The sequence below is a fragment of the Ascaphus truei genome, chromosome 18 (assembly GCF_040206685.1).
Source record: "Ascaphus truei isolate aAscTru1 chromosome 18, aAscTru1.hap1, whole genome shotgun sequence".
Classification (NCBI taxonomy): domain Eukaryota; kingdom Metazoa; phylum Chordata; class Amphibia; order Anura; family Ascaphidae; genus Ascaphus; species Ascaphus truei.
The window spans coordinates 1,401,098-1,428,213 of NC_134500.1; the positions used below are offsets into that span (position 1 = coordinate 1,401,098).

At 45.9% G+C, this 27,116-nt stretch overlaps 1 long non-coding RNA gene across 3 annotated transcripts in view; it reads left to right on the forward strand.

The window, feature by feature from the left end:
• LOC142468723 (uncharacterized) overlaps positions 1–27,116 on the forward strand; it is a 71,074-nt gene that overhangs the window by 32,884 nt on the left and 11,074 nt on the right. For all 3 annotated transcript variants that reach the window (XR_012788858.1, XR_012788856.1, XR_012788857.1), the window contains exons 5-6: positions 4,872–5,179; positions 7,216–7,495. This is a non-coding gene — a long non-coding RNA (uncharacterized LOC142468723). The remainder of the gene's footprint in view (positions 1–4,871; positions 5,180–7,215; positions 7,496–27,116) is intronic.

Below are 27,116 nucleotides of genomic sequence, written 5' to 3' on the forward strand. Positions count from 1 at the left end.
TGCACTCTGCTGTGCCATACGCAACCTGCACTCTGCTGTGCCACACACAACCAGCACACTGCTGTGCCACACACAACCTGCACTCTGCTGTGCCACACGCAAACCTGCACTCTGCTGTGCCACACACAACCTGCACTCTGCTGTGCCACACACAACCAGCACTCTGCTGTGCCACACACAACCAGCACACTGCTGTGCCACACACAACCAACACTCTGCTGTGCCACACACAACCTGCACTCTGCTGTGCCACACACAACCAGCACTCTCTGTGCCACACACAACCTGCACTCTGCTGTGCCACACACAACCAACACTCTGCTGTGCCACACACAACCTGCACTCTGCTGTGCCACACACAACCAGCACTCTGTGCCACACACAACCTGCACTCTGCTGTGCCACACACAACCAGCACTCTGCTGTGCCACACACAACCAACACTCTGCTGTGCCACACACAACCTGCACTCTGCTGTGCCACACACAACCAGCACTCTCTGTGCCACACACAACCTGCACTCTGCTGTGCCACACACAACCTGCACTCTGCTGTGCCACACACAACCTGCACTCTGCTGTGCCACACACAACCTGCACTCTCTGTGTCACACACAACCAGCACTCTGCTGTGCCACACACAACCTGCACTCTGCTGTGCCAAACGCAACCTGCACTCTGCTGTGCCACACACAACCTGCACTCTGCTGTGCCACACACAACCTGCACTCTGCTGTGCCACACACAACCTGCACTCTCTGTGTCACACACAACCAGCACTCTGCTGTGCCACACACAACCTGCACTCTGCTGTGCCAAACGCAACCTGCACTCTGCTGTGCCACACACAACCAGCACTCTGCTGTGCCGCACACAACCAGCACACTGCTGTGCCACACACAACCAACACTCTGCTGTGCCACACACAACCTGCACTCTCTGCTCTGCCACACACAACCTGCACTCTGCTGTGCCACACACAACCTGCACTCTGCTGTGCCACACACAACCTGCACTCTGCTGTGCCACACACAACCTGCACTCTGCTGTGCCACACACAACCTGCACTCTGCTGTGCCACACACAACCTGCACTCTCTGTGTCACACACAACCAGCACTCTGCTGTGCCACACACAACCTGCACTCTGCTGTGCCACACACAACCTGCACTCTGCTGTGCCAAACGCAACCTGCACTCTGCTGTGCCACACACAACCAGCACTCTGCTGTGCCACACACAACCAGCACACTGCTGTGCCACACACAACCAACACTCTGCTGTGCCACACACAACCTGCACTCTCTGCTGTGCCACACACAACCTGCACTCTGCTGTGCCACACACAACCAGCACTCTGCTGTGCCACACACAACCTGCACTCTGCTGTGCCACACACAACCTGCACTCTGCTGTGCCAAACGCAACCTGCACTCTGCTGTGCCACACACAACCAGCACTCTGCTGTGCCACACACAACCAGCACACTGCTGTGCCACACACAACCAACACTCTGCTGTGCCACACACAACCTGCACTCTCTGCTGTGCCACACACAACCTGCACTCTGCTGTGCCACACACAACCAGCACTCTGCTGTGCCACACACAACCTGCACTCTGCTGTGCCACACACAACCTGCACTCTGCTGTGCCAAACGCAACCTGCACTCTGCTGTGCCACACACAACCAGCACTCTGCTGTGCCACACACAACCAGCACACTGCTGTGCCACACACAACCAACACTCTGCTGTGCCACACACAACCTGCACTCTCTGCTGTGCCACACACAACCTGCACTCTGCTGTGCCACACACAACCTGCACTCTGCTGTGCCACACACAACCAACAATGGAACAAGTGGCCGTGTTTTCGCCCACTAGTTGCGAACGATGAGCGGGATGGAAAAGGATCTCCTGTTCTAGTTAATGGGAGGCAGGAGCTGGGCAGCAAATGAATCTGTGAGTTGTACATTTGCATGGGCTAAAGCTAATCTTAATAACAATGACATGAGCTTGTATGTGGGCGGTCCCTAAAGTCCTCTCTGCCTAGAACCAGACGCCCTTTGTTATCCAGCTATATATAGAAGTCCAACGAGTTTACCTGTTTGTTACCAGACAGACATGCAACGCATAGCCGTCTTCTCTTGCATGGAAGAGGTTAAAGTTATATATATATATATATATATATATATACAGTGTTCGACAAACCTATACATTTGCTCGCCCCGGGCGAGTGGATTTAACATCGTGGCGAGCTCCTATTGGCCCAAACAGCACACGTTTGGTACTAGGTGGCGAGTAGATTTTTTTGTTCGGCGAGTAGATTTTTTGGTGATTTGTCGACCACTGTGTATATATATATATATATATATACTATTCTTGAGACATAATAATGTAACGTAATATTTTCCGGGTGTAGTAAAATGGCGGCTATGAACTTTATAAGAACTGCGTTCAAACGCGGCCCTTATCCCTGTAACAATTGTGACAAATTTGCATCATTTGTGTCTGAGCTCCTGACATTTGTTGCATGCAGTGCATGTTGGGTGATAAGTCCTCTGGCTGCTTGAGCAGCACTCAGGTTTTTGGTAATGTTGTGTACAGCTATCCCTCACTTAGATGCCAGAGGTGTGTACAATACAATGTGGGTCAGAAAATGCTTTAAAAACACCCTCCTGGGGCAGACAGTTCATTGCCCGCCCTGGAAATTTTTTCTCTTTTGTCGGAAAGGTCTTTTCCTTCTAAACATGAAACCACAGGAAATAAACGCACTGAAAAGATCCAACACGGTTGTCTTTTTGGATTTTTGGATTTTTTTAGAACGCTGTTTAGTTTGTATTCGGCCAGGAATGTGGTATACTTACACGCCATCAAAATCAGGGATCCCCACATTTCTGCAGTAATCAGAAAATGAATGATTGTCTGCGTTTATTTTTTACGAAAGCTATAATAATATATGATGGTTATCAGCGATATCAGTGAAGGATTTAAGCATCATTTGGAACTTCTGCCATTTCTACAATTTGAATAATTTTTATAGCCATGATTCTATCTCTGTATTAGACTCGTTACCCCTGAATATATATCTTTCCTAGTACAATATGGGGGTGGGGGGGGGGGTGGTCACTACACTTTTACCTCAGGTTTAGAAAGAAGCATCCCAAAAAAATGGGAACGGAGCACAGCTGTGAAATGTAGGGGCTAACACCAACAAATGAAGGTTAAAAAGTTAAACTTTAATGATCATGGTACGAAGAGAACATGTAACAAAACTCTGACGCGTTTCATGCTGTTGCCCTTTATCAAACAATACTCTTTGATTTGTTTTTAACCTTCATTTGTTGGTGTTAGCCCCTACATTTCACAGCTGTGCTCCGTTCCCATTTTTTGGGATGCTTCTTTCTACTACCGATTCACGTGATGCACGCATCAGGATAAGCTGCTTTTGTGAGTACCATATCTTTACCCTTCGTTGTTGGGGAGAGGTTGACCATTATCAGTGTTACTCTAGAGGGATATCGTCCAGTGGAGTTCCTTACAGGATTATGCTTATGTTTCTCCACTATATGGACAGTTATTGCAAGTAACTCCTCATTTCAGATGCCAACACACTGGGTCTATATGTCTCACTATGCCTGATTCAGAACTTATCCACCAAATATCCATCTTCATGATTCAAACTTCATTTGAAATACATGTTTTCTGTTCTTACTGAGCATCGTTACTGGAACTTGTTTCTATACATTACCTCAGGTTTAAACGTGTGTGGAAATTCTTCTATAGTACAATTTTCCCTTTTTAGTTGGTCTAACGTACACATGTATATAAGCGACACTTACAGGGGGAGATTGCGGCCCCCCTTTTTAGTCAGTTTGACTCCTCACTGCCAGGAGATCGTCAGTGAGCCTCATCTTCAGCAAAGACCTATAAACATCATTTTGGGCCTAAATATCGCAATGTCAAGGCGTAACATGCCCCTCACACGGGGGGTCTTACATAGCATATGCTGAATAAGGGACTGTGTGGGCAAAACTCCCTCTATTACATAATACCATCCTTGTAATCATATTATAATAAAAACCAGTCACTGAGAGCAAATAATTATACAGAAAACTGCGAGTACAGAAGAGAGCATTTAGATTCTGTATCATTGTTTACTCTTAGTCACTTTTTAAAAAATTATAATATGATTCAAATTATGGTATTTTATTGATGCCCCCTAGATATGTAATAGAGGGAGTTTTTTCACATAGTCCCTTATTCATAATATACTATGTAAGACCCCCCGTGTGAGGGGTAGGTTATTATTTATTTATCAAATGTTTTACCAGGAAGTAATACATTGAGTTACCTCTCGTTTTCACGTATGTCCTGGGCACAGAGTTATGATGACAGATACATGTTTACACATACATAGTTACATTAAGTTACTCCTTGACAAAGCGAAATTAAGGCCCAAAACGCGTTGGTGTCTCCCTTGGCCCCATGTTTTTGTCTCTTTGCTTTTTGTACCTTTTATTTTTTTCCCCAATAGAATTGGAATATTATTGCAGCTGTTTCGTTTTATTGCTCCATACAAAATCAGCAGAAATATATTTCCAGTAATCAAAAATAAATTGTGTATGTTCAAAATTGTATTATTTGGGTAAAAAACCTCTAGTATTTTCTTAACAGTGAAAAAAGAATATATTGTTTTGTAAAAAACAGAAAAATATAGCAAATTATTCTCATGTTTTGTTACCCACACAGAGCAATGCTTTGCAAGCCCCTCTGGTAGTGGAGGGGTTAATATGTTTGATTGCGTGGCACCATGTAAGTTGTTACACGGAACATTAGAAACATGCTTTCACTTTATTGTCTCCTACACAGTGAACGAGACGGGCTGAATCCACTGCCTGATTTGCACTAAACCGTTCCATGGATGGAAGGCAAAGAGTTGCGTTCCCAGCTTGTTAATTCTGCTCTGTGTTAAATGCATCACCGCCATGTGGTATCCTCAATGATCAAGAGGAGATGAGCGCGAGAGGGCCTAATCGAGACGAGTATTTTGCCCAGAAGACATCAGCCTCTTCCTTCATCTCCTGCCAGATCCCTTATTACAGCTGTTGCAGGCTTTTCATGTGGAGGCCATTTTGATGGAATTGAAGAACATTTTAAGATGGCCGCTTTGGCACGAGGTAGGTTGAATTCGCTGCGTAATCTCTGCCCTCCTCCCCCTCCCTGCCCGTTCATCGTCTTCTTATCGTGCTAATTAGCGATGAAAGCGAGACAATAAATGAAGCTGGCATGACCCAGTTTTGTCTGCCACCACCCTCTCAAGCGGAAAATCTGCCCTTGATATTAATTAAATTAACATACTTTGTAATTCGCTGTTCGTGAGCGCGCTTCGAGCGTTCCACTTGTGCTGACGGCTGATTCAGATTTTGCCAATTTGGCCGCTCAGGGAAAATTCTTAATGACAAAGAAGGGGGAAAACATAAGGATTTTGGCACCAAAGCTTTAATATCTAGTTAACACCTTCAGTGCTAGAACACCCTGCAATATTGTGTTTAACAATGCATTCCTCGCTCTTCCAACACTTAAGAAATCAAGTATGTGATATAACACAGCTACCGACTCCCAATCACACTTCAAAGGAATTGACATCTATTTCCATTATTATTCTATTTTTATTCAGAATAATATAACCATGCTGGCAATATTAAAGATGTAGAATCACAATGTTTTACATGATGAATTTGGTGTTATTAATTAAACATGTTACATAAATAGAATATGAAGCGCTGTGTACATAGATGCATGTAAATGTATAAATAAAGACATACATATGTAAAAATTCGTTTCTTGAAACATATATTTAGAGAGGAAAATGTAAACATAGACTTTATATTGAAGTGTGCTGTACATGAGTACAATTTGTAGCGTTTTAGACGGAGGCGGTTGCAGACTTGAACATTTTCTACAACCGAAAATAAAATGCATATCGTCGAATTGAAATTATTTGATATAAAATGTAGGTGTGATATTTGCTTCAGATTTAAAAAAAATCTGAACAAATCCATATATACTGTACATATAAATATGTAAACGCCAAACCTTTGGTTCTGGTTAAAAATATGAGGATCTATGATAATATCGATCACTGAAACATTTAAAAAAAAGGTTATTTTAAATAGGTGACATTATTATAAATAAAGGAAATGTTAAGATATATTTTGTAATGAACCTTGTGAGGATATTACAATGATCGCTGTTATCTCCTTTGTTGCTGTAACTTGCTACATTGAAGATAATTTCTGTAGATGTTCTAGCTATCACATATATCCATTGTTATACTGATCCAATCGCTTAAATATCATACAGTATTTACACTCAAGGTATAACGTTTCTAAGCTCAACATTCAAATCAGCTCACACGCTGAGACACATGCACCTTCCCGCAAGTTTCAAAGACTCCAAGAGCAAAAGACTTTATCGGCATAGAGAACACGGGCAGGATATAGGGACCCCCCAAAAGAAAAAGGGGGATATGCCACACTAACACGCATCGGTGGTTGGGTGACCCGATATGACAAACAGAAAATGTATGAGTCCTGGTTTCACAGAAGAAAGAATCCTACAAGGTTACAAGTAGCACACTGAAGCTTCACGGATTGTGTTACACTGTATGCAACGAGTGAACCCCGCGTACCCCTGCGAATACGCCTGTACGAACCCCCCTACTTCCAGTTCAAACAAATGTTGGATCTACAGTACAGTGGAAGGATCCATGTAGCATTTTCTCGGCTATTTGTAACTGTTATTCAGGATATGTGTAATAGTTTGACAGATTTAGGCCTGAAATCCTATAACTGTACAAAAGGAATATACAATGCATATCGTTTTATTTCCGTCTAGTCAGAGGTCATACAAAACAGGAAATATTGCAGCGGCGATACCAAAGCAGAAGGGGCCGGCCATGTGCTAAAAACCAGTCTGTTTTTTTAGAAAATCCCTAATGGCTCCAATTTTAAGTCTAACAATAAAAATGCTATTAAATGTATTTTTCTCCAAAATACCAAGAAAATGATAACGTGGGAAGAAATGACTATCGCAATAAAACTATTTTCTTTCCATTTGTGTAGTGCAAACAGAATGTTAATGTGCCAGTGAGTTATAACTGTATAATAAACCCTGTGCAGATTTGTCACTGGGAATATCTCTTGTTCTTCAGGATCCCACCCGCAGAACATGTACAGCCACGTAGGATCTGTGATGCCCACACGTGGAAGTGCCCACAGGATCCCACCCGCAGAACATGTACAGCCACGGAGGATCTGTGATGCCCACACGTGGAAGTGCCCACAGGATCCCACCCGCAGAACATGTACAGCCACGGAGGACCTGTGATGCCCACACGTGGAAGTGCCCACAGGATCCCACCCGCAGAACATGTACAGCCACGGAGGACCTGTGATGCCCACACGTGGAAGTGCCCATATATCACACCTCAGGTATAAGAATTTAGGATATATTCTTCCGTATGTTTTATTTTGTATTATAAAGAAAGACATCCGGATCGGGCCCTGTGCAGCTGGATCGGGCCCCTGTGCAGCCGGATCGGGCCCCTGTGCAGCTGGATCGGGCCCCTGTGCAGCCGGATCAGGCCCCTGTGCAGCTGGATCGGGCCCCTGTGCAGGCACATCGGGCCCCTGCAGCCGCATCGGGCCCCTGTGCAGCTGGATCGGGCCCCTGTGCAGGCACATCGGGCCCCTGCAGCCGCATCGGGCCCCTGGTGCAGCCACATCGGGCCCCTGTGCAGCTGGATCGGGCCCCTGTGCAGCCACATCGGGCCCCTGCAGCCGCATCGGGCCCCTGTGCAGCCGGATCGGGCCCCTGTGCAGCCAGATCAGGCCCCTGGTAGCTGGATCGGGCCCCTGTGCAGCTGGATCGGTCCCCTGGTGCAGCAGCCGGATCGGGCCCCTGTGCAGCCGGATCGGGGCCCTGTGCAGTCGGATCGGGGCCCTGTGCAGTCGGATCGGGCCCCTGTGCAGTCGGATCGGGGCCCTGTGCAGTCGGATCGGGGCCCTGTGCAGTCGGATCGGGCCCCTGTGCAGCTGGATCGGGGCCCTGTGCAGTCGGATCGGGCCCCTGTGCAGTCGGATCGGGGCCCTGTGCAGTCGGATCGGGGCCCTGTGCAGCCGGATCGGGCCCCTGTGCAGTCGGATCGGGCCCCTGTGCAGCCGGATCGGGCCCCTGTGCAGCCGGATCGGGCCCCTGCAGCCGGATCGGGCCCCTGTGCAGCCGGATCGGGCCCCTGCAGCCGGATCGAATTAACCCCTTCGCACTTAGCAATGCATTGCTGACCCCTCGGGCACTGAAGAGGTTACTGAATATCACTGTTATTATGAGAAAACATTTAATTAATGCTCAGCCCTTTAACATCTTATGAGAAGAATGGTTATAAATATAAATATTTAGTCATATGCCCTTCTTCTAAATAAACATATTATTAAGTGCAGAATTCTTAATGATAATACAAGGGGCCGTATATCAACGTTTCTCTGTTTAATGGCGCAAAACGGAACAATAATATATAGTAAATTACTCTCTTAGAGCAAGTCGAGATTCTGTCTTATCCCGAATTACCTTAATATTAGAACATATCTTATCTATCAGAAGAGCAATAAAGAACATAGCAAGACAGGCCGGAGGACAGAGGTTATACTGACCCCTCGCACCCCCTGACCCCTCACACAACCTGGCCCCTCGCACTCCCTGACCCCTCACACAACCTGGCCCCTCGCACTCCCTGACCCCTCACACAACCTGGCCCCTCGCACTCCCTGACCCCTCACACAACCTGGCCCCTCGCACTCCCTGACCCCTCACACAACCTGGCCCCTCTCACACCCTCACTCATCGCACTCCCTGACCCCTCACACTCCCTGACCCCTCGCACACCCTGTCCCTTCACACACCCTGGCCCCTCTCACAACCTTGCCCCCCGCACACCCTGGCCCCTCGCACACCCTGGTGCTTTGCTCTTCCAGGGCTTTTGCACACCCTGGCCCCTCGCACACCCTGGCCCCTTGCACACCATCACCCCTCACACACCCTTACCCCTCTCACATCCTCACTCATCGCACACCCTGGTGCTTTGCTCTTCCAGGGCTTTTTCACACCCTGGCCCCTCGCACACCCTGGCCTCTTGCACACCATCACCCCTCACCATCACCCCTCACACACCCTCACCCCTCTCACACCCTGACCCCTCGCACAACCTGGCCCTCACACACCCTGACCCCTCGCACACCCTGGCCCTCACACACCCTGGCCCTTCGCACACCCTAACCCTTAGCACACCCTGGCCCTTTGCACACGCTGAGCCCTCGCAAACCCTGACCCTCGCACACCCTGGCCCTTCGCACACCCCGGCCCCTGGAACACACGGACCCCTCACTCACACACCCTGGCCCCTCGCACACCCTGGCCCCTCACACACCCTCACCCCTCGCACACCATGGCCCCTCGCACACCCTGGAACCTCGCGCACACTGTCCCTTCGCACACCCTGGCCACTTGCACACCCTGGCCCCTCTCACAACCTGGCCCCCCGCACACCCTGGCCCCTCGCACACCCTGGTGCTTTGCACTTCCAGGGCTTTTGCACACCCTGGCCCCTCGCACACCCTGGCCACTTGCACACCATCACCCCTCACACCTTGCACACCCTCACTCATCGCACACCCTGACCCCTCGCACACCCTGGCCCTTACACACCCTGGCCCTTTGCACATTCTAACCCTTAGCACACCCTGGCCCTTCGCACACGCTGAGCCCTCGCAAACCTGACCACTCGCACACCCTGGCCCTTCACACACCCCGGCCCCTGGAACACACTGACCCCTCACTCACACACCCTGGCCCCTCACACACCCTCACCCCTCGCATACCCTGACCCCTCACACATCCTAGCCCCTCGCATAACCTGACCCCTCACACACCTTGGCCCCTCGCACACCCTGGCCCCTCACACACCCTGACCCCTCGCACACCCTGGCCCCTCGCACACCCTGACCCCTCGCACACCCTATCCTTTGCACACCCTAGTCTCCCGAACACCCTGGCCTCTCGAACACCCTGACCCCTCGCACACCCAGGCCCCTTGCACACCCTGGCCCTTTGTACACCGTGGCTCTTTGCACACCCTGACCCCTCGCACACCCTGGACCCTTGCACACCCTGACCCCTCGCACACCCTGGCCCATCGCACACCATCATCCCTCGCACACACTGGCCCATCGCAAACCCTGACCCCTCGCACACCCTGGCCCATCGCACACCATCATCCCTCGCACACCCTGGCCCATCGCAAACCCTGGCCCCTCACACTCCCTGGCACCTTGTACATCCTGACCCCTGCACACCCATGTTACTCGGACACCCTGGCCCCTCACACACACTGGCCCCTCGCACACCCTGACCCCTTCACACCCTTCCTAATCGCACACCCAGGCCCCTCGCACACCCTGGCCCTTCTCACACCCTGATCACTCGCACACCTTGGCTCCATTGCACACCCTGGCCCTTCACACACCCTGGTCCTTCGCACTCCCTGGCCCCTCACACATCTTGGCCCCTTGCACACCCTGGCTCCCTGCACACCCTGACCCCTCACACCCTGGCTCCTCTCACACCATGGGCCCCTCACACACCCTTGCCCCTCGCACACCCTGGCTCCCCGCAGACCCTGCCCCCTCGCATACCCTGGCCCTTCACACACCCTAATCCCTCGCACCCCTTGGCCCCTTGCACCCCCTGGCCCCTTGCACACCGTGATCCCACGCACAAATGTGTCTTAGTGGCTTCCCTGTCATGGAGAAGCAGCTTCACAGCATAATTAATAAGGGTGAACTCAGGCTCATTAAAATGTCAGTGTGTCTACAAACGGAAAGTGTGAACCCAGTCCTATCACTATCTCTATCACTATCCCTATCACTATCCCTATCCCTATCACTATCCCTATCACTATCTCTATCACTATCTCTATCCCTATCACTATCTCTATCACTATCTCTATCCCTATCACTATCTCTATCCCTATCCCTATCACTATCTCTATCGCTATCTCTATCCCTATCACTATCTCTATCCCTATCACTATCTCTATCCCTATCCCTATCACTATCTCTATCCCTATCACTATCTCTATCCCTATCTCTATCCCTATCCCTATCACTATCTCTATCCCTATCCCTATCTCTATCCCTATCCCTATCACTATCTCTATCCCTATCACTATCTCTATCCCTATCACTATCCCTACCTCTATCCCTATCACTATCTCTATACCTATCACTATCCCTATCACTATCTCTATCCCTATCACTATCTCTATCCCTATCACTATCTCTATCCCTATCACTATCTCAATCCCTATCTCTTTCCCTATCACTATCCCTATCACTATCTCTATCCCTATCACTATCCCTATCATTTTCTCTATCCCTATCACTATCATTATCTCTATCCCTATCACTATCTCTATCCCTATCACTATCTCTATCCCTATCACTATCCCTATCACTATCTCTATCCCTATCACTTTATCTATCCCTATCACTATCTCTATCCCTATCACTATCTCTATCACTATCTCTATCACTATCCCTATCAGTGATCACTATCCCTATCTCTATCACTATCCCTAATTTCTCGCTATGCACCATCCCGACTCTTGCGTTCTGCTCAAGGATGTCTTCTCTCTACCCCCTTTGTATCTAAAGCCCTCTCCCGCCTTAAACCTCTCTCACTGACTGCCCCACACCTCTGGAATGCCCTTCCCCTAAATACCCGACTAGCACCCTTTCTATCCACCTTTAGGACCCATCTTAAGACACACCTGCTTAACGAAGCATATGAGTAGGGAATGAAACACAAAAGCGCACCGAGGGTCAAGATTTAATTAAAACATGTTAGTAGTAGTAACAATAAAAACTTACATATAAGGGTAAGTACATCCAGTATTCAGGTGCAGAGGAAACAGTCCTGGTGGTGTCCTGGGCATAAAGAGATGGTGCAGAGGCTTACAAGGTAGACCCGCGCGCTGGGGCTGCCTGGCTCAGCACCATATAGTTCTTACTTCCGGGTTGCAGCTTCTCGCAGGACCCGTGAATAGTAGCCCGCCTCAAATGCCGGTTCCCCAGAGAAACTCACTCCGGCGTGCCGAAGGGTCTCTGGTTATTGATGGGACAGCTGGGGGTAGGTACACCTGTGGGCTGACTTCTAGCTGCACCGTAGGGCTTTCGCAACGCGTTTCACACAGTGTTGTGCTTCATCAGCCTGATGAAGCACAACACTGTGTGAAACGCGTTGCGAAAGCCCTACGGTGCAGCTAGAAGTCAGCCCACAGGTGTACCTACCCCCAGCTGTCCCATCAATAACCAGAGACCCTTCGGCACGCCGGAGTGAGTTTCTCTGGGGAACCGGCATTTGAGGCGGGCTACTATTCACGGGTCCTGCGAGAAGCTGCAACCCGGAAGTAAGAACTATATGGTGCTGAGCCAGGCAGCCCCAGCGCGCGGGTCTACCTTGTAAGCCTCTGCACCATCTCTTTATGCCCAGGACACCACCAGGACTGTTTCCTCTGCACCTGAATACTGGATGTACTTACCCTTATATGTAAGTTTTTATTGTTACTACTACTAACATGTTTTAATTAAATCTTGACCCTCGGTGCGCTTTTGTGTTTCATTCCCTGCTATTGCCCGCGTTTGGAGCCATCCTGCGACGGGACCTGTGGAGGAGGGGTGCCTTCACATCACATCAGCTGCAAGAGGGAAGAGTTGATCCACTACGAGATCCTGTTAGGAAGCAAGAGCGCGGTTTGACTTTCTTATCTATGGTAACTGTGTTGCTTATTTCTAAGAAGCATATGAGTAACTCATCTTAAGACACACCTGCTTAACGAAGCATATGAGTAACTCTGTGGCTGATACTTTACACCTGATACATAAAGCTTGGCCCCCTGCAGACGCACTTTACAGAACGCCCTCCTACTGTCTCTGTACGTTCTCCCTACCTACCAATTAGACTGTAAGCTCTTCGGAGCAGGGACTCCTTTTCCTAAATGTTACTTTTATGTCTGAAGCACTTATTCCCATGATCTGTTATTTATATTATTTGTTATTTATATGATTGTCACGTGTATTACTGCTGTGAAGCACTATGTACATTAATGGCGCTATATAGATAAAGACATACATGCATACATATCCCTATCACTATCATTCTCTATCACTATCACTATCCATCTATCCCTATCCCTATTACTATCTCTAGCTGTGCCTCTATCTCTATATCACTATTACTGTCTATCACTATTCATCTATCCCTATCACTATCGCTATCCCAATAACTATCTCTATCTATATCCCTATCACTATTATTATCTCTATCTCTATCCAGCAATCACTATCACTATTTCTATTCCTATCATTATCACTATCTTTATCCCTATCACTATAACTATCCCTATCTCTATCCCTATCACTATTCTTATCCCTATCACTATCCCTATCATTATCACTATCTTTATCACAATCACTAACCCTATCCTTATCCCTATCACTATCACTATAACTATACGTATCCTTATCACTATCACTAACCCTATTCTTATCCCTATCTCTATCACTATCACCATCACTATATGTATCCTTATCACTATCCCTATAAACCAGTGGTAGACAAATCACCAAAAAATCTACTCACCGAACAAAAAAATCTACTCGCCACCTAGTACCACACGTATGCTGCTTGGGCCAATAGGAGCTCGCCACGATGTTACATCCACTCACCCGGGGCGTGCAAATGTATAGGTTTGTCGAACACTGCCTATCACTAACCCTATCCTTATCCCTATCTCTATCACTATCACTATAACTATATGTATCCTTATCACTATCACTAACCCTATCCTTATCTCTATCACTATCCTTATCCCTATCTCTATCACTATCACTAACCCTATCCTTATCTCTATCCCTATCACTATCCTTATCCCTATCCCTATCACTATCACTAACCCTATCCTTATCCCTATCTCTATCCCTATCACTATCCTTATCCCTATCACTTAAGTGGCACCTGTCTCCGTCTCCAGGGTGCCCCGGAAACCGGTCACTACCCTTGGTGCCGGTGGAACCCGAGGTACCCGCTGCTATACCTGCGACCGAGAAGGTCACTTTGCCAAAGACTGTCCAAAGTAAAGGACCCCCACCACTGGGGCCATGGCCTTCACCGTTCAAATGGTGGAACAGCCATCCACATCCTCGGATAGCGCCCCTGCGCCTAGCCCCGAAAAGGAGCCCCAACCAGATGCCTACAATTGAGTAGGACCTGCGGTCATTGTACGAGTACTAGTGGAGGGTATCTACTCCTCCGCATTGCTGGGCACTGGGTCTCAATTGGCCAACATCTACCGGCCATTTTACAATCTGCACCTAAAGCACCTGCCTGTGCAGTCGGCAGAGAAAATTAAATTGTGGGGCCTTAGTAGAGAAGACTACTCAACACCAACAAAACCCACACCATGGAAGCGTAAGCCATGGTATGTCCCAAGTGCCGAGTACATCCAAATTCCCCCATCATATTGGGGACCAACGTGGATGTGGTGCGGGCCCTGATCCGGGCCTATCTGCAAGAAGCTGTCAAATTACCCCTATCCTCTCTACGGATTCACCCCGTATTCAAAGAGGAGTGTTATAGGATCCCTGCCCAAGAAGGATTTGGACAATTCTTGAATCTTGAGAAGGGGTTGACAGAGATTCCACCAGGGGGAGTGAGGAACATGGCCGCGGTACCTAACTACCCAGGCCGTGACGAAGCCGACTAGTATTTTTCACTAGAGACCACGCTCGAAGAGGGTACCAAGAGAGGGTTCAAGGTGGTGCCATAGATGAAGGAGTGGAAGTCTTCACCTCCTCACCAGTTCAAGGTGACCATCCAGAACATCTTGCCTTATCCTATACGGTTTGACGTCGGTCAAGCGCTGGGCTGAATATACCCAGTGGTACAAGTACAAACTCTAGCGCACGTAAATGCGGCTACCATCTGGGAAACCCCTCCAGGATTACAATTTGACTTCGGTGAATCATCCTTGCCACCGGAATGGAAGAAGTGCTTGAGCGACAAGTTGGCTGAATGCAAGGAGGTGTTCTCCACCAGTGCGATGGATGTGGGCTGCAGCAAGAGTGTTCAACACACAATACGACTGGACAATGCCACTCCATTCTGGGAGTGCTCCAGAAATATAGCACCCAGAGATGTGGAGGACGTGAGGGATGTTCTGAAGGAGATGGAGACGGCGGGCATCATGACTGAATCCCATAGCCCCTATGCCTCCTCTATTGTGGTAGTGCGGAAGAAGAATGGATCTGTGTGTTTATGTGTGGACTATGCACCCTGAATCGCCGCACGGTCCCAGAACAATATACCCTGCTGGGGATCCTTAGGGTCCTATCCGGCAGTCAGTGGTTCAGCGTGCTGGACCTGAGGTCTAGGTACTACCAGATACCCATGAGCCCCGAAGACCAGGAGAATACAGCGTTGTTCTGCCCACTCGGGTTGGGAGAGGTGGCGGCGGCCGGTTTGGACTGCCACACATGCGCAGTTGTGATCGGAGTGGTGGCCATCTTTAAATGGCTTCAAAAGCCCATAGAGACTACAATCCCCAGAAGGCTTTGCGGGAATAGCGCGGTTGCCATCTTGGACTGGCTCCACATAGTCTGAAGCAGGACTACAAGTCCCAGAATCCTTGGAGGGAGGGAGATCAGGTGGGCTGTCCCAGCCAATGGGATTGAAGCAGTCTGAAAAGGAACAGGATATCCTTTGGGGCGAGGAGCCAGCATGCTCAGTCGGATGGAGGCGGCAAGACAGAAGGTAGTGTCCTGGGATCCCTCATAGGTGGAGGCGCTGCACGCCAATAGAAAGCGCTCACCCCAGGCTCGCAGAGGCGGAGGCTTATCCCTCCTGTAAGCAGACAGGTACAGCAGCGCGTGTAGTTCCCTTAGGCCACATTTATAGTGCCGGCGCCGGTGACACGACCGATGAGGTCACCCGTCGCCGTCGCCATTTGCGAAAGTTGCACTTTAGTTTGGAGCGACGTTGCTGGCGACAAGGCCAGTGACGTCACGAAAGGGGCGGGCAGAGTGCAGTAGGCGCTCAGTGATTAGTGTAGAGACAGTCACGTGGCGACTGTCTCTCCCAAAATCAAATTTCAATGGCTTCGAAATTTTTTGCAGCTCCGTTGCTCCGTCGCGCTTACTATAAGCGCATGCGACGGATCCAATGTATTTGTTTTGGCGCGCCTTCGCGTCACCGTTGCTGGGCACTATAAGGGCAGCCTAAGGCGTAGGGAAAGATGTTGTAAAACAGAAGACAATGTTCATCTTAACGCATTAAGAAACGCTGCAGCCGGTGACAGCGGGAGGCGCGGTGGAACACGGTGAGCAGCTGCACATCCAGGCAAGCTGTGTAATAGTCAGAGGACATCCCGGGAGAGTGGGTAGAGGTGGAGCCAGAGGACTCAGAGAAAGATCCGGGCAGACCGGGTAAATACCTGACTCGGAGGTCCCGCAGAGTCAGACGGAGGTTTGTTCCTGCGGGGTGTGGGGTTGGACTCGGCGGAAGGCTGGGGCGCTGCAGTGCCGGCATCATCAGGCGCATTATATCCATAGGAAAATCCTTGCAGCGTGAAGGTCCCATCACCCAGTGTAACTCTGGAGCAGTACACAGTAAAGGTACTGATAAGATCTGGTTCCGATGATACACTCCTCAAGCTTACACCTACCGGACTCCTCAATCAGCAGCCACAGAGACACTGTCAAAAAATCTTTATTTCCATCCGATTTACTCCTCACTTCATTAGCATCACTGTATGTTACAAATGTGTTTCTGTTTCATAACTGGTGCCCTTTGTAGGGTAAATATTGTCGGTTTAAATTGGGTAGAGGTTCAAAGATCCATTTAATCTAATATAAATAAGGTCTTACCCACTCCTAATAGGATTCCTACAAAATTATACCATTTCTAATTGCGCCGGATGCGTCTGTATCATTGATATTTGCGTTTTTGTGTTAAAACCCGCATTGTGGCTGTATTGTTTAGGAATTTTTAACCCATATGTTTCTGCGCACTTGATATTCATTTGAATATATATATATATATAATTAGTAGACTACTTTTCTCAGTACCAATATCTTCCCCTCCCAGAGGTTTGTGGATCCTTATTCTCTTCCAGTTATATTTAGTTAACAGAATGGTAAATGGTCACTCAGATTTCAACGTTTCCATCAATGTTTTTAATGCTCTACAGTCCCATGGAATGACAGCACCAACCGCAAGATACACACCCCTCTATCTCAGCTTGCAAGTCAGTGTGAATGTGTGAAACACATTGGTGCAGGGTTTGTATTTATTTATTTATAAAAATGTGTTACCAGGAAGTAATGCCTTGAGTTACCTCTCGTATTCAAGTGTATCCTGGTCACAGAGTTATAAAAATACATGGTTACATTAAAAGAACAGGGTTATACAGTAAATTCACAGACATTTCATGGACAGATAGAGTTGGAAAATTGGGTACAGGGGGTAAAGGGCTGGTGATTTTCCGATTGAAATAGAGTAGCTTTAACATCACTTTAACATCACCAAACAGCAGCGAACGGTAGCAAACAGCACACACCCTTTGGCTACCCTTCGGCTGCTCCAAAGGCTGTTCTGTCCGCCTTGGGGGCAACGCAGATGTACACTGGGGTGGTTGATTTTCAATGCAGCTGTGAACAAAAAGTTCCTTGTGTCCTCTTGGCTCATTAACATTCCAGTGGGTGGGGTTGACGTTCAGAAAAGTACAAGCAAATGTTAACCCTTAGCACGCTGGTCCTGTGCAGAGGGGAGCAGCTCTTGGGGAGCCCCATCAGGCTGTCCGCCTTTGGGGCAACGGAGATGTACACTGGGGTGGTTGATTTTCAATGCATCGGATAGGGGTAGGGTGTTGGGGTGTGTATTTGTAACCAGAGGTTCCTTTACATGCAGTCTCAACTTGCCATTGCCTTTTCTTCAATTCTGCAGATGAAAGTTGACGTGTGAGCGATCAACCCTGTTCCAAACAAACATTTCTACATGTGTTTCTGTGACTGAAATAAAGATGTAATCAGGACATTTCCAGGTCATGTCTCTTTCTCAAGGTCATGATTTCATATATGATTTGATGCCGGTGCCCAGTGGTAAAGCGCTGCTCTTGCAGCACACGAATCCCATTGTCTGCTCCCTGTGTGACCTTAGGAAAGTCACTTACCTGGGAATTAAAATTAAATTGTAAGCTCTTTGGGGTGGTGACTTGTCTGCAAAATGTTATTACAGCGCTACATACACTGTCAGCGCTATATAAGAACAAATAGTATTGTTATGGCGCTGACTTGAGAAAGGTGCATAACCTGAATTGTGCACACACGATTTTTCTGCTTCTCTGAAATAAATCAGTCATCTTTGTAACCTTTTTCTGACGCCAGTGGTGCTGAGGATATGTGATTGCACTCATCAAAGTGGAGACACACAAGTAATGCTCTCAGCACACTAAAACTATCACACTGTACACTAAATTGCATCTTGAGGAAAGGCTGGGGTTGGACGGTATCATTTCATTCATCATTTGCAGTGTTGTTGTTGAAAACCCTAATATATTTGTAATCTGGGAGATTTATGTGAATCTCTTGAATACAAAGATATGATACATAGAGAACAACAACTTTGTGCATACAAGTGTAATTATTATTTATTGCTATGGTCCCACATTGCGATACAATGGGAGCAGTAAAAAAACAATGATGTGCCCAGTTATTAATTGGCCTAAACACATGTAATTAAAAAAGATCTGTTTACAATCTGAAAATAGTCATAGATTTCTAAGAATAAAAATGCACAACTCAATGCTTCAATTAAACAGCTGACTTAAAAAACATATTTTATTAGCTCTTGGTTGTGAAAGGGTTAATATCAGTATCTCTGTGTACACAGCATTATTCAGAATATCAATGTCTATGCGGACATGGTTTACAATATGTAGAAATATAAAACTGCTACAAAAACATGGGTTTAAACGCTGAAATTGTGGGACAGACATTGCATTTCCTGTATTTTAAGATTTGGACAATAATGTGATTTTTTTTATCTTTACATGATAGGGAAAAAATGTAGAATTTAAAATGACAGAAACTCGTAACCAGTTAAAGTGACCGTGGGGAGTCCGCCATGTTGTTTGGCAAGACCAACAATCTGACCTCCGCAAATGCCATATCCCGTCACTTTACATTGTCTTGTAATATTTATTTAATGACTGGAGAAATGTATCATACTATTAGGCAACAAATATGTCTTTATATATTTACTAATATTAAGAATCCAAGCGTTGTATATAGGGAACAGTCCAAAAATGCACAATACAACGAACTGCAATTAAAACACATTTTCCTTAGGTCATGTGTTGGTTTCCTACCAGATCTGTGACAATGATGATAATTATGTATGAGAACAATTATAGCCCTTGCACAAATGTTTAGCACAATTAGTAGTTAGGGGAGATGCATGTAGCCCAGGCTTACAATATTAGCAGTATACAACTGTACTTTAGCATGTATGTGCTTATGTGTATCTTTGTACATGTGTAAGTGTGCATGTACAAACCTATATAGATCATTAGTGTGTCTGTGTTAAAACTAGATGTATCAGTGCTATTTTGTGCCTGTCAATTACTTTGTGTATCAGTAAGTTAGTGTGTGTGTGTGTGTGTTGTGTGTGTGTGTGTGTGTGTGTGTGTGTGTGTGTGTGCATCAGTTTTTGTATGTGTGTGTGTTAACAAATTGTATCTGGTGCTGGCATCTAATCTGGCTATATAATATATATATATATCTGCTTTGGTCCATTTGGTTTAAACAAGGCTGGTAATTTATTGTTGCCATAAATATATGAATAAATACAATTGTCACAATAGACAGCATGTTGTGTGCAGTGACATCATTAGGCAAAACACACAATAACACTTAAAGTGTGCTGCAGTTGTTGGTTTTCCAGCACACACAAAGGCAGTTTTCAAATAAAGAATGGTGCATTTTATACACAGTGACATTAGCCCACAAGACAAGTTTTGAGCAAATGTTGTTTTTAGACCCAATTCCCAGCCCCCCTCATTTCCCCACTCCCCCCCTCTCCCCACTTCCCCCCCACTTCTCCCCCCCTCCTCTCCCCACTTCTCCCCCCCTCCTCTCCCCACTTCTCCCCCCTCCCCCCTCCTCTCCCCACTTCCCCCCCACTTCTCCCCCCCCCTCCTCTCCCCACTTCCCCCCACTTCTCCCCACTTCCCCCCCCCCCCTCCTCTCCCCACTTCCCCCCCACTTCTCCCCACTTCTCCCCCCTCCCCCCCTCCTCTCCCCACTTCCCCCCCACTTCTCCCCCCTCCCCCCCCTCCTCTCCCCCCTTCCCCATGGCTGCTGGCTGCAGGGGCAGCTGCGGAGTCTGTTAGTAAACATTTTCCTGGGTTAACATTTTTATTCACGTCTTCTCCTCCCCTTCCCCTTTTCTCTATGATAGCACAATGACAGCATTGTTATGGGGGGATTTGAATGCGGGGTCTCTGGGCATATTCCCAGCATTGTCAGAGGGGTGGGAAGAAACAGCCCAGCCGGGAGCCCCAGACTCAGACAGATGCCTAAATTAGCGACAAAGCCCTTTCTCGGTGTCCCCTTATACAGGACTGTTTTGTGTGTTATGTGTGTGTGTGAGTGTGTGTGCCAGTGTGCGAGTATGTGAGTGTGTGTGTTATGTGTGTGTGTTGTGTGTGAGTGTGTGTGTGTGGTGTGTGCGTGAGTGTGTATGTGTGAGTGTGGTGTGTGCGAGTGTGTGAGTGTGTGTGCCAGTGTGTGAGTATGTGTGTGTGTGGTGTGTGCGAGTGTGTGTGTTTATGTGTGAGTGTGTATGTGCGAGTGTGATGTTTGCGAGTGTGTGGTGTGTGGTGTGTGCGAGTGTGCAGTTTGCGTTTGCGATGCGTGTGAGTGCGCGAGTGTGCGAGTGTGTGAATGTGTGTATAGGGAGCTTTATCGTTGGGTGCATGTCTGCCCATGTTAATTAGATTCTTGCATGTCTGATAGGATGGGAATGAATATGTTACCCCTGCACTAAGGAAATCTGTTATGGTGAGAAAGGACATGCCCAGGACAGACGTGAAAACGAGAGGTAACTCTCAATGTTACTTCCTGGTTAAACATTTTTATAAATAAATAAATGGGGGAAGGAATTTAAAAGTGTAGTGTTCGGAATACAGTCAGGCAGACTTTTATCATTTAATACATTAAGCTGGAAAAGAAGGGAAAGGGGAATCCCTGGAATAATGATTCTTTTGTGCTATGGAAATAAACCTCATTATGGTGATGTGGGCCTTCATGTGACTTCTTCCACTCAATCTATCTTTACCTTTCTATCATTTTATTTTTATATATTTGTTTTGCAATTTATATCATTGTACAGATATACACTTCTATGTATCTATCTCCCACCATTTACACAATGCTTTACAAATATAATATGCTTGACATTACCCATTGGATTTTAATACAAAATAGTGCCTACAAATGTAACATTGAAGAAAAGAGTTTGTGGCCTGAAGAGCTTGCAATCTAAATATGAGAGATATCTGCAATCATTTGATAATCAATCATTGTACAGTATCTTGTTTATTTTTGCTCTTATAATTTGTGAGTTAGAAGTTCTCTGTAGCAATTGTTTCATGTTTAAGATTAGGCGGCCTTAGCACACAGTACCGGTGTACAAATGTATCTCAATGGTGAAACTAAAACACTAATACTAGCACAAATTGCCTCTGTTTTTTCCATTTTCATTCTTTTACATTTTTCATTATGAAATGACCCTATAATTTTCTATTTGAAAAAATATTTATAACTTAGCCCTGACACCAACAACGGTCAAACTGCGGCTGCACTCTTCTTTACTGAGGGAAGGTCCCATCAGCAGACTAAATAGAGAAATACAGCAGGTCTTACTCTTTGGTGGTTGGAGGTTGGGGTTGGTTGTTAGGTTTGGGGTTGACGGTAGGGGTTGGCGGTTGGCGGTTGGGGTTGACGGTTGTGGTTGGTGGTTGTGGTTGGCAGTTGTGGTTTTCGTTTGTGGTTGGCGGTTGGGTTGGGAGTTGGGTTGAGGTTGGGGTTGGGGGTTGGCGGTTGAGGTTGGATGTTGGGGTTGGGCAGTATGTTTACTGTGCTTCACACAACTAAGCCATAACATCTAAGGGCCTTATAGTCCGAAGCTGCCACCCTGGCTATCTTTCATCCGAAAATCCCCAGTCAATCAGTGAGGTTTTCAGCCAACACCATCCCAAACCTCCGCTTCTTATTATATTGATTTACTCCCTAAATCTGAAAAACTATTAGACATATTTTATTATTGTGAATCAGCCACGAAGAATAGTAGAGAGAATGTTGCTGAGTGCTTTCACTGTATTGCCAAAACAATATTTTGCCAAGTGGCACAGTACCTTTAAGCAGGGTAAGTGTGAACTCCTTAGCACCAAGTAACCACTGACGGTAACGACGCTAACCCCCTTATTCCCTTGAATGGAAGCGAAAGCATTGTTAACTGTGCATTACCAGAATTCTCACTATGAGGCACATGCAACTTGAATTGAATGGGAGTTAACTCCTGAATGGCTGCGACAACCTGTACCGGCACTTGCTGCATGTGCCCCTATATAGTGTCTACAGCCAAGCTTGATATATAGAATTCTTTCATGTTTTCCCTTCCCAATGTGCTGCACTTCCTCTCTCTCGCTGTAGACTTGTATTCATCCCCTAAAAACATGAATTAGAGCTGATCTCTTCTGCACAGGGGAGCATTTTTACAGCAGAGCATATTGAATAAGAGCCTTTTAAGTTAGCCAGGTGTGTACTTTTCATTTGGGTAATTCTTGTTCTGTCCGCATCTGTATGAAGGTTAATAGATGAGTGATCTGATCTTGCTCCCAGAGATCCATTTAAATTCAAATTTGTGCAACACTTCATTTAAGTGGGCAATGTCGTTTAATCATTCATTGGAGTATTGTGGGCTTCTGAATCATGGAGGTCTCAATCCTGGTATTCACCAATGTTCTGACACAACAGGCCTGACCAGAGCAGTCTCCCAAGAACCAGAACCTTCCGAGGTTTCACCCTCACTCAGCACAGACCAATGGAAGCTTATTTTGCTTCTCTTAATGGTTTGTTAGGCCAACAGGAAGCAGGATTGTGGCAGTAGAACTCTATTAGTATACATTTTTATGGAACATTTATAGGCTAGACTTTTTCTCTCTAATTGTCTCCCTTTATTAATGTGACTCCCTTTAATCTGATATATATATATATCCATCAATTAATAATGACAGTGGTGGCATCATTTTAGAAGCTGAATCACTCCACAGACATTAATACATTATTACCCAATATCTAGTGTCTTTGGAAATTGGTTTAAAATGAACAAACAAAAACAGTACAACAGTTGAAAAAAATATGGAAGAAAAAAGGGTGGAAGAAAAAAAATAAAGGATAGAAACCACAAAGGGAGGAAATGGGGAAGAACGTCGGGCGAAAAGGACAGGACCAGAAAGCTGAAAGGCTGTCAGGGAATCTGAAGAGCCACAGTAACTGTCCAATTGTGGGGAGATTGACAGCACATTTCTTAATTTATGCCTGCTGCTATTGTACAGATCCATGGCTTTAATTTATTCTAGGGAGCGGTGGGAAAGAAAGTGGGGGTGTCTTGGTGGAGGGGTCGTAGCATTTATACCAGTAGGGACTGTGACGGAGAGAGCTGATTCTCTCTTTTCTCTCCCTCGCGGCTGCCATGTCTTCATTGTGTTCATACTGTGTGTGTCTTCATTGTGTTCATACTGTGTGTGTCTTCATTGTGTTCATACTGTGTGTGCCTTCATTGTGATCATACTGTGTGTGTCTTTATTGTGTTCATACTGTGTGTGTCTTCATTGTGTTCATACTGTGTGTGTCTACAGTGTCTTCATTGAGTTCATACTGTATGTATTCATTGTGTTCATACTGTGTCTTTATTGTGATCATACTGTGTGTGTCTTCATTGTGTTCATACTGTGTGTCTTCATTGTGTTCATACTGTGTGTGTATTCACTGGGAAATTCAGCAGTGTAAACTGGAAGCTTGGTTTCACTTGTGTGCGCACATACACACACACACACTTACTCTCTCACACACACACACACACACACACACACACACACACACACACACACACACACACACACACACACACACACACACACACACACACACACACACACACACACACACACACACACACACACACTCTGACATACACACACACACTCTGACATACACACACACACACACACACACACACACACTGTCACAAACACTCTAACACACACAAGCAAACACACTCACACTCTCTCATGCACACACTCTCTCATGCACACACTCTCTCTCTCACACACACACACACTCACACACAACACACACTCTCTCACAGACACACACATACACTCACGCAAACACACACACTGTCACACACTCTCATGCACACACACACATTGTTTCTCTCAAATGTGCACACACATACTTACACACACGCATGCACATGTATACACACAATCAAATACACATGCATATACACACAGTCTCTCACACGTGGACACACACACACACACACACACACACTCTTTCTTACACATAAGACCCCTCCTTGCTCATTGGATTAAGGTAGACATTTTGAATTGATGACATAAGAATAGAGTTAACCCATTCAGTTATAGACAGGTCTGGAGAATGGGGTGTGAGATACGCCAAACATTATAACATTGCAGCTTACAGTTTATACGTTGAAACAAATGTGTGCATCTTATCTGCAGGGAATCATACGGTATTAGCACTAACTCCGACCATCCAAGTGCTTCGGCAAAGCCTCTGGCATTAATATAAGGGTTAGGAGGGATCACATTTAGCCTCAACTGCAGCAGGGGAAAAAATCCTTATATAATGTATATGCGTGCGTGTGTGTGTGTGTGTATATATATATATATATATAAATATATATATATATATATATATATATATATATATATATATATATATATATATATATAGTAAGAAAGATGCATTGAGATAGATATCTTCCCCCCTCCAACCTCACTCCCCAGTTATTTTACATTTCTCAATTCCTTAAAAACCCAAGAGGAAGTCAGAACGACCAAAGCTTCTTCTTAAAGATGTGGTGTTGTGTGAGTTAGGCGCTCGTGTATCTGTGATATGTTTGCTGCATTCTTGTGTGATATTATGTCTCCCTCACTGGTGCTGTGCTGATGGGAGGTATAGCAAAGCCTTTGTGTGAGGCTGATATATTTTCTGTAGTAGCACAAACACGCGCTGATTCAGTGCAGTGACGCTTCACCGTTAACTCATTGCTCGTCACACTGATGCTTCTAACGCGTCGCTTAACCTGTAAGGTTCTGTGCAAACAAATATCCATGAACTGGTGATTTGGGGTAGAATATTAATTAGCCCAATAACATTAATATATGACCACATTTGCATCACATTCTCTTTGTATCATTTATACAAAAAATATATATATTCAAGTGAAAATATTTTGTTGAATAAAAAATATAAAATAATCCTGCCCAACAGTATTTAGATTCCATTTATTTTTTTTAGCAAACAATAAAGGGATAAACATTGCAAAATGAGCGGTATAATGCTGCATAAAACAGCATCAGAAGTATTAAACAAAAAGCGATGGAGTTTTGTTTTTGTTGTGGGTGCGTAATAAATCTGGTTCTTCCTTTGCGCCAAATGTTATATCCGGGACACCAGCAAATGCACCGATTTTCTAATGCTGGGATTTACTTATTAAAGCTTCTGCCATGCAAAAAAACTGCAGCAGCGAGATATTAATGTAACAAAAGCTCCCAGCGGCAAAAGTCCTGCAAAGCCCCGGAAAAACAACACCAGATTTATGAAATAATCATGTCGCATTTGACATATTTGTTATGTTTTTTTTCAGTCAGGAGAATGTGATAAATAGATGGCTATGTTTAGTTGTATTTTGTATTTAATCTAAAGACATTTATTTGTACAAGAAAGGCCCCAGTTTAGCAGTCAGGAAACTTTGGGTAGGAAAAGTCTGATTTTGATTAGTTATTCTACTATTTACTACCTGGTTTTAAAACCAAGGCAACGCATGTATCTTAAGGAGATGATTCACTTTTAGCTACTGAATAGGGGGCTTTCAAAGCTGCATGAACTACTCCTGCAGACCCTGTAATATTGGGCACCTGAAAATAGTTTACAAGCAAATTTGCACCTCCCGAGAAGGCTTATTAACACATGCAATTCATTATATGCATCAAGATCATTCTACTGATAATATCCTTGGATCTTTGGATTTATTTGTATATACTTATATATTAATGAAATAGTTCCACCTTCCTTATTATTACCCAATGATAATTTATGAACATCAAGTGTCTGTAATTATCTGAAGGTTCTGAGTTTTAACCAATGGGAGGCCTTTAAGGAGTGCTGTATCGTCAGGGAGAAAGACACAGATAGGCCCAGTACCTGCTAAATAGGTGCAGTTGTCAGAACCCTGGACACTGGAACCCAACTGGACTTACTGCTTATGGTGGATGAAGATTCCCAAGTGAGTTCGTTCCATTTTGCCCTTATTACAATACAGTTTGTCATTAGGATGTTCCATCTACCGGTCACCTGCAGGTGTCACTGACATTTCCTTACTACCTGGTCTGTGGGATTGTCATTACCGGGCTACATTCCTAGAGACACTATATATATATATATATATATATACTCATTTAAGGGTTGTCTTCCTGTTATCAATTTAATTGGCTTAAGTATTGTCTTGAGAGCACCACACACATTTTTTCAAATAGGTGCAGTTGGATGGTATTCTCCTGTTCTATATTATGGGCATTAAACAAAAGACGGGAGCCCAATGCTACATCCAATTGACAAAACATATATGGTA